Source organism: Ailuropoda melanoleuca, chromosome 10 (assembly GCF_002007445.2).
Source record: "Ailuropoda melanoleuca isolate Jingjing chromosome 10, ASM200744v2, whole genome shotgun sequence".
Classification (NCBI taxonomy): domain Eukaryota; kingdom Metazoa; phylum Chordata; class Mammalia; order Carnivora; family Ursidae; genus Ailuropoda; species Ailuropoda melanoleuca.
In genome coordinates, this window is record NC_048227.1 from 66,861,746 (window position 1) to 66,871,413 (window position 9,668).

Consider the following 9,668-nt stretch of genomic DNA (forward strand, 5'->3'; position numbering starts at 1 on the left):
AATAAAGGGTATAATTGATAATTCATGAAAGGAATATTGTATGAAATGGAAATGGAGAGAAGTCTATCAAAATGAAACATTTAATATAATGTGGGTTTACCTGGGATCTTGCCCAAGGTTATAGATACCAAATGTACCACACTATAGAACCAGATCCTACGTAGAGCTGTGGCATAAGCACTAACATATTTCATTTATTTTTAAAAGCAGATTACCAAAATGTTTTATTCAAATTCTTTATCATATTTTACAATCAAGGGATAAAGAAAAACACATAATAATAAATGTGCTTTAGGACCAAAGCACTGTCTACATTATATTATTTTAAAATATATGAAAGGATTTTTCTGAAAGGACAAAAGGAACTATTAATGATGGTTAGCTGGTGGGAAGAGGGGAAGCAGACTTTTATATCAGTGGGATTATTTGACTTTGCTTACCATCCATATACTACTTCTTCTTTTCTAACAGTGAAGCAATGGACCATTTTATGTTTTCTTTTTCAATATGTTATTTTTTAAAAAAATATTTCAAGAGTCAACAATGGAAAATCTTCTCAGGGCAAAATTTTCGAGAGGAGATAGAACATAAAACATGAGTAAGTTGATTGCTATGCAATTCAAACCTCCCTTCACATAGTTCTCTAAAAAATATTAGAATCAGAAATGTTAGAAATTTTTTTTAATCCTCAGAGTCTAGTTCAACACCTGGCCTACAGCACACAGTAAAAAGAATATGAATAAAATACAGTCCCTCAAGTATATTTCTCAGCCTTCACAAAAAATTCTAAATATTTCCAATGGCACAAGCAAATACTGTAATTAGAGTATCATGATAGTAATTATGATAGTGATTCCTTTCCCAGTGTAGTCTGTATCATAAGCCAGGCCTTATTTTTTTATAATCCCTAGTACTCAGCACAAAACCTGACAATCTTTGCTAAATATTGAGCAATCTAAAAATTTACAATTACAAAAAGCTACCATGTCCCAAATTCTCATTACTTAAAATGTTATTTTCATAGCAATGATATACATAACAGAAAGAAATATAGACACTTTAAAGATTATAGTTCAAAGATCAATTCACAAACTTACATTTGAATAAAAATCATACTTTCCTGCCCTTGAGGTCTAGCCTCATTTCTTTCAGACCCAGCAAATCTCTGAGTAATCCACATAACTAATTTAATTTTAGTTTGCATTTTAGAGATAAATTTGAAAGACAGTCTTCAGTGGCCATACTGTATTCTACGTTGGAGATATGAAGTCTTAAGAGCACACTTTTTGGTTCTCTAACATTTATTACACAGATTTGTAATTATACAAATATTAAATTTTTAGATATTTATTTTTTCAAGCTAGATTTAAAAATATCAATATATTAATGCTAGAGTCAACAATTCTTCAAATATCCATGATCCCTACTAAGCAATAAACCTATAAAAATGAATACATTAGCAAGAGAGGCTAATGAACAACTGTGCCAAAATCATCCTCTTGATAGCAATACTAGGGCTGTCCTGAAAACCACTCACCATGCTTGATCAATTAACCTAAAGGCAAATGAAAACAGCAGATGATAAGACGTTCACATCCTTCTGTTTTGTTACATAAGCTTTTAATTTGGAGATGGGTTAAGGAAGTAGTACAGATTTACTGAGATGTATCAAGACCAATGTACAATTCTAAGTTCATCAAGTGCAGATAAAAAGTTACAATGCCTGCACGCCTGGGTGGCTCAGTTGGTTAAGCACCTGCCCTCAGCTTAGTTCATGATCCCTGGGTCCTGGGATCCCGTCCCACATAGGCTCCTTGTTCAGCAGGGAGCCTGCTTCTCCCTCTGCCTGCAGTTCCCCCTGCTTGTGCTCTCTGTCTCCCTCCCTGACGAATAAATAGATAAAATCCTAAAAAAAAAAAAAAAAGTTACAATGTTTACATATTACAAAGTTGGGCTTATTAATCTTTTCCACTGGGACACGTTACATCTCTTGCTTTATAAGGTAAACACAAATTCCACATATCAAAATCCATTTTATATAACCTTTTCAAGAATGCATCTATGCTGAAAAATTAAGGATCAGTTGTATTTGTATTCTAACAACTTTAAGAGAGCTAAGAGTGTAACTGAAGAGAAGCTATTATATTTTAGAGGTTCTCACCTGAGGTAATCAAAGACTTGTCATAAATGTTGATATTATCAATGTCTTTCTATGAAAGCTCAGACCTAAATTAAGGTAAGGATATCTCCCCCATCTTAGCGCAGAAGCACACAGTTTAAGAGAACACCTGATCTAAACTAAAGGCGTTACTCCTTCAGTTGCTAGAGTGGCCATTCATATCACTCTGAATGTTTACCAGTTTCAGAGTCTAACTCTCACCAAAAAATTCCTGTTCTCAGGTCATCTTCTCAAAGAAGTTCATCTAATTTAAAGGAAATGCTATCAACTACCTAACTTTCAAAAATTATTAAATTGGGCTTCACACAAATTAAAATTCATTTAAGAGCTTGGTCATCCTTGAATAAACTAATAGTTATAACAAGTTTACAGAGCCAAGAGACTGGAAAAGACAAAGAAATATATCAGATTGATTTATGCAAACATTCATCATAGTGTTTTTGAGATTTGTAATGGCAAAAATTATAAATCACTTAATAACAAAAAGAGACTAATTCAATAAATAATGGCACATTTATATGCCAAAAATAGCAGGGTCATTAAAGTTTATAATTTATATTTTAATATATAATCACATCAAAAATGTCCAAACACATTAATAAGTAAAAATTATTCTTCAATGAACAGGAATTGATTTCTTATTTTAAGAGTTTTTTAAAATAAAAGATAAAGACAGGACTTTTTTTTTTTTAACCATATTGTTTACCTAGTAGAGTGTTCGGCAACCAATAAACCTGTAGTTTGACTAAAGGAACGAATTAGGAACCAAAATGTGAAATTTACGTGTTTAATTATTTTAACAGAGCTAGTAAGATAAATGGCTTTTAAAAATAACCACATTTTTGAAACTAGCTTGGTATAATCATAGAACATTTGAGCTTCGAAGATACATTAGAAATTAATTCAATCTGCCTTCATTTTATTTATGAGGAAACCAGAGTACAGAAAGATTCACTTTCTGAAAATCATTAAGGAAAGGTAGAAAGAAAAAGACAAGAATAGCAGTTCAAGTTCCACAGCTCCTCATTAAACCATGACCAACACAGAGCCACTCCACTAATTGGTACGTTACACACACACATGTCAAAGTGTGAACAAGTTAAAAAAATCAAGCGTTAAGTATGGGGCACCCTGGGTGGCTCAGTCAGTTAAGCATCTGCCTTCGACTCAGGTCATGACCCCAGGGTCCTAGATCAGCCGTGCATCGAGTTCCCTGGGCAGGGAGCCTGCTTCTCCCTCTTCCCTCCCCATGCTCGTGCTCGCTCTCTCTCAAATAAATAAAATCTTTTTAAAAAAATCAAGTGCAAGGAAAATCTCAAATTTTCAGAAGCAAACATTAGCGACAAATCAGTTCACGTGAAACCCTGGAGGGTCTTTATTCTCACTTCTCCTTCCCTTCAACTTACGCTTTTAAGAGCTCCCTTACAATAATGGTAAAATAATATTCTAAATATCCATTGAGTTTAACTTCTAAGGGATAAGCAGTGTAAGGAGTATAGAAAAAATATTCTCTGAAAAGCCTCTATTCATGAAGTTCATGGCAAAAAAACCAACTATACATAAAATATATAAAGTCCCCGTCCAACTTTGGGTGTATCTGACTTACCTGAATTATAAGAGATAATTATTACTTATGCAATTTAAAATTATAAACCAACAAAACGGGCTCCTCCCTACTCATTTTGAACAATGAAGGCTTTCCAGAGGAACAAGAAAGTAAGGAACAGGTTCCAGAAAGAAGAAATAACACATACAATGGCAGAGTTGCCAAAACCATTATGGTAGGAATAGATGACAACAACAGATCAGGAAAGACCTTTGTATAAAATGCTGTGAAGTCTGGCTTTTAACTTTGAGGGAGATGATGATTTAAAGAACAGTTCTCAACATGTAAGTGACAGTCAATTCTCACTTAAGAAAGCAACTTGGACAACAAGGGTAAAGGCTGAATAGGAGGAGGGGGTCAAGACGGTAGAAAGATGGTAGAAAGACTAGTTACTAGGCTTCTATAAAAGATGGTAGAAAGACTAGTTACTAGGCTTCTATAAAAGTCCAGAGGAGAGCTGATGAAGCTATGGATAAAAGATTTATATTTGGTAATCTACATTTGATGGTAGAAAGACTAGTCACTAGGCTTCTATAAAAGTCCAGAGGAGAGTTGATGAAGCTATGGATAAAAGATTTATATTTGGTAATCTACATTTGATTTCTTAATGAATGGGGCATCTGGTAGAATTCAGAAATAAGAATGTGTCTCAAATTTCCATTCTGGATGACAAAATAAACTATGATGCCACCATAAAGACCGGGAATGCAAGGGGCTCAGGTGCTGGGGTGCAAAGCACAAAGTTAATGTGTTTAATGGGGTGGGGGAGGGACTGCAAATCATGGAACTGAATTAGAATCTTAACAACAATGGAATAGCATCATGGTTTACGGAACTCTGACACAAGTATCCAGAGGCCTGAGGGTTGCTTTTGTTGCTGTTCAATTTGCATTCTGGTGTAAGTGTATGTGTGTGTATCCATTTCTTATTTTAGCTCTCGTTCTGTCAGCTCCCTTTGTAAAAACATGCAGTTCTCTTAAAAATTGTATTGTTCATTATATGTGTTAATTTCATTCTTAATCCTGAATTTCCTTTCCTCCTGATGTTATCTTGCACTAGTGGCTAACTTCCAAATGTTCAATGTTTCATTTGCATATTACTTGTGTACTGGTAGACAAGTCTTTGAAGCCACAGACCATGCTATAACATTTCTTTCTACCACTCAGAGTGTGCTTCCTCAATTCTCCAAAAATAGTGCAAATCTATGTGAGCCGTTACCTTAAACTAACTGGCCTCTATTGATGCCACCTCCCGCATCGTGAACTGGGAAATTTAATAAGGAAAGACAGTCCGGCAAGAGTTCAGACATTTAGGAAAAAATAAAATGTCTGAGCCTCCACGTACCTGGCAAGTCAATTCTAAAAGTGAATCTACCTTCCCCAAATAACCATAAGGTTTGCGGGTTACTTCAGAATTGGTCTTTTTTTCCTCACTAGATAATGCCTATTCCCTTTTCTAATGCCTTAGGCACTTCCCTATTCCCCTTCAGTCTAGGACTACTATTCACATTCTCCCTTTGTGTTCTTAGATGTTTTTTCAATTAATCCTTCCATAGGTAGCTTTAAAATTTAAGGCAGTAATTCTCAAACTTTTAATAGAAAAGTGCCCTCAAGAATTAGGTAAAATCTTTCTAACAACCTAAAAAAGCTACCCATCTTTGAAATGTGGTATGTATCATAAAAATGTTACTCAAAGTGTACATTTTACTGTATTATTTTTTTGTACTGTATTATATTTTGCCACCACTTAAGCTAAATTTTTATTAAAAGTTTCCAGAAACTGGTCTACCTTGAAACTCTATTTGCGTGTAACATACCATTCTACAAGTTGAAATTTAAATACTCCATACAAAAGATGACACACATCATGATTTCCTTTACATAAAGTTAACTAAAATAAAAAACACTTTTAATGGACACTTTAAAAATGTCACGAAACTATGTAAAAACAAATGCAAGGAAATGAACCTAGGATTCAGAATAAACATTTGCTGCGGTGGGGAAAAGAAGGGAAACACAGCAGGACAATGTAGTTAGATATAAATTATTTTTAACACCCGTGTTTTGTTTTAGGTGGTAATCTTAAAGGTGCTTATAACTAAAATTTAAAAAAATAACTACTATTAGAATAAAAGCTAAGTAACTACATATATATAAGCAGGCCATACAATATTCAGAGTATATGAAATACCAGAGATTGTTATGAATCCAATGAGGAGAGAAAAAAATTTTAATTTTTAAAAGGCTCAATTTGGGAAACATGAGCTTATAGTGTGACCTTCCTTGGCTCTTACTCTCCAAATGTATTTTTAACAATTTTATTTTTTTTTTAAAGATGCTATTTATTTATTTGAGAGAGAGTGAGAGACCACAAAGAGGGGGAGAGGGAAAGGGAGCCTGATGCAGGGCTTGATCCAGGACCCTGGGATCGTGACCTCAGTGGAAGGTAGACACTTCACCAACTGGGCCATCCGTGTGCCCCATTTCAACAAATTTAAATAAGAAGAAGAAAAATTATTTTCTGTTATTCTACTCATATTATCCAAGTGTCTCAATCATTCATAGCCTTCTCCTCCTCCTCCCCCCCTCCCCCGCCCCACCCAGTGAGCTTTGAAACTGAGGATTTTTTAATTGTCCTTAACATTTTCTTCTTCAGGATCACTCATTCACTACCACCTTGCAATCTTCCCTGGTTCCCTTTTTATTCACTTGTCCAATCATTCAGTCAATCAGTATTTAGGAGTTACAATGAGCCAGGTTCTATACTAGGTAATAGTACCAGAGAAAGTAAATAGTGGTATAAATGAGTTACTGGATCAGCTCTCAAGGAGCCTGCAGTCTAGTCTAGGCAGATACCACTAATAAACACAATAAAAAGAGACAAATAATAGAGGAACATGCAAAACTGGCACAAGGCAGGGAGGGCTGCACAGATGTAAACTGAAACAGCACTTTGCTGGGAATACAAGTTGGTAAGGAGAAAGGAGGCTTAAAATAGAACAATAGCCTACTCAGAGGACCACAAGCAGCTGTACAAGGCCAGAGCACGGGATACAAAGGAATGTGATAAGAGACAAAGCTAGAAAGACAGGGCGCCTAAAAAAACAAACTAAGAGGTCTGGATTTTAGCTTGTTTGAAAACTCAGTCCCCCTCTTTCAGAAAGGGCTGCCCATACAACTACAAAAACATCCTCTAACAAGGAATTCTTATCTTTTTTGTGCCATTGACTTTCTAATGGCAGAATGGTGAAGCCTACTGATCCATTCTCAGAATGTTTTTATATGCATAAAATACAAAGGATTCCAAATAATTTTTATAGACACTCCACTCTAAAGGTAGTGAAGCATAAGTGTGGGCCGTGAATAGTTACTTTCTTCTGGAACATGGGAAGGAAGGGGGGAAAGTAAGTTTACAGTAGAAAATGATGATAACCCTACACTTCAACCAGGTGATCAAGGTTACCAGTAGTGGTAAGTCATGTTGACAGTATGTACTCTTGATATGTAATGAAAATGGTACTTTACCTCTCTGGCAGTCTAACCATGAGAGAAGCATCAGACAAAGCTCAACTGGGGAACATTCCACAAAATATCTGACCATACTCTTCAAAATGGTCAGGGTCACCCAAAAAAAGGAAAAGTCTCGGAAATTGTCAAAACCCAGGGGACCAAAGGAGACATGTATAGTAAATGTAGCCTAGTACATCCTGGAGGGGATCCTGGAAAAGAAAAAGGACACTAAAGAAAACTGAGAAATCTCAATTAAGTATGGGGCTTTAGCTAAAATAATGTAGCAACACTGGTGCAACTGTTGTGACAAATGTACCATACTAATGCAGGATGTTACCAACAGGGAAAACTGGGTATGGGGTATACAGGAACTCTCCATACTATATTTGCAATAATTCTGTACATTTAGAACTGTGCTAAAATATGACTTTCTTAAAAAATAAATAAAATGCATGGGATTAGAAAGGAAATGATTTACACTGAAAAATTATTTTTAAAAAGCAAACTTGCAATATAATATCTGTGCTTGTTTATTAATGCATTAAATAACAATATTCGCAGGCAGGCCTAACTGTGGTAATTTCCATGATGGATATAAACAGTATTTTAAGCTAGCTGCAAACAAATATATGAAAGTACCTGAGATTGCTACGGTGACAGTCAAATGTATTGCTAACACTTCTGCAGCCTGTAGTCTACGGTTGAAAATGAAGATATGCTAAATCTTATTTACAGTTTAGTAAAAATAAGGATGTAATTTGTTTTTTCCTAACCAAGTTCAAGACTACTTTACTCTACCCATGGACTGCAGGTTAAGAATCATCTTCTAGGGGCACCTGGGTGGTTCAGTCAGTTAAGTGTCTGCCTTCGGCTCAGGTCATGATCTTGGGGTCCTAGGATTGAGCCCCATGTCGGGCTCCCTGCTCAGCAGATAGTCTGCTTCTCCCTCTCCCTCTCCCCCCATCCATGCTCTCTCTCTCTCAAATAAAATCTTTTAAAAGAAAAGAAAAGAAAGGAAAAGAAAAAAGAAATGAAATCATCTTCTAAAGGAAAAGAGAAAATAAGCACAGATAGCCCTTGAACAACATGGGTTTGAACTGCATGGGTCCACTTATACATGGATTTTTAAAAATAAATATATGCACAGTACTATAAATATACTTTCCTTATGATTTTCTTGACATTTTCTCTTCTCTAGCTTACTTTATTATAAGAACACAGTATATAATACATATACAAAATATGTGTTCTGTTTATATTATGGATAAAGCTTCTGGTTAACAGCAGGCTATTGGTAGTTTTTGAGGAGTCAAAAGTTATCCATGGATTTTCAACCATGTGAGGGGGGTATTGGCACCCCTACCTGCCATGTTCAAGAGTCGACTGTACCAACACCAAATGGACACTTCATTGCAGGCTCTCTAATAGTCAGGACACATACTTCATCTCATTAAAGTCTCACAACAAACCCTCTCCACAGATAAGGCAGCAGGTCCAGATCATTCCCTCAGTCTGTTGCTCGGCAGCTGTGTCCTCTTTGACAAAACCCTGTAAACCACTTTAGGCTTGTATTTCCAACCTAGGTTTATATTTCAGTCATCAACGGCAACTGACGATAATAATAAGAGATCTTTATTATGTAAGGATTGAAAGAAAAAAATGCTTGTAGCATTTTGAGCAAAATATCAAACATTATTCATGCAATTTCTTTAATTTGGGGTTTTATTTTTAAGTTGTAAATTTTCCCTTAGAAATGTTCACAGAGGGTCTTTTGAAATATTTTTTGTTAGTTTTAGCTGATTCTTTAAATAACAAGAGATTTGCTCTAAAGGATTTTATCTTTCTTTGGAAAAAGCCAAAACCATCTCCATTTAAGGACACACAAGCAGCTGCTGCACCACATTTTAGTTACCCTAAGAAAGGGAAGCAGGCGGAGCTCATTCTACTATAAACATAAAAAAAACCCCTAACAAATAGCTCCTCCAGAATTACAGAAGAGATTTAAAAATTAGAATTTGCAGTGTGGTGATTTAGGTAAATGTAATATATAGTATAAACAAAAAAATCAGAGAAAACAGGAAAACCATGCCTACCTTTTCCAAAGAATTCTTTTCCTAGTTCTATTCTTATAGATAAACTGTTCTTGGAAGTTCAAATATCATTCCACTTACTAAAATTTCATCTGTATAGTAATTTTCATGAAAACAATTGCATTAAATGAGGCAATCCTTTTAGAAATATTACACACCTTAAATGTCTAACGAAAGGCACACCTATTTCAAGAAAGTATCATTAACTAGAATGCCACTGATTGGGAATCCGATTATTTCATTTTTACTATATAAAGTTTCTCTTGATACTGCCTCCGCTTATT

The 9,668-nt window shown here is 35.1% G+C and overlaps 1 protein-coding gene across 1 annotated transcript in view; it reads right to left on the reverse strand.

The window, feature by feature from the left end:
• CEP85L (centrosomal protein 85 like) overlaps positions 1-9,668 on the reverse strand; it is a 160,267-nt gene that overhangs the window by 80,533 nt on the left and 70,066 nt on the right.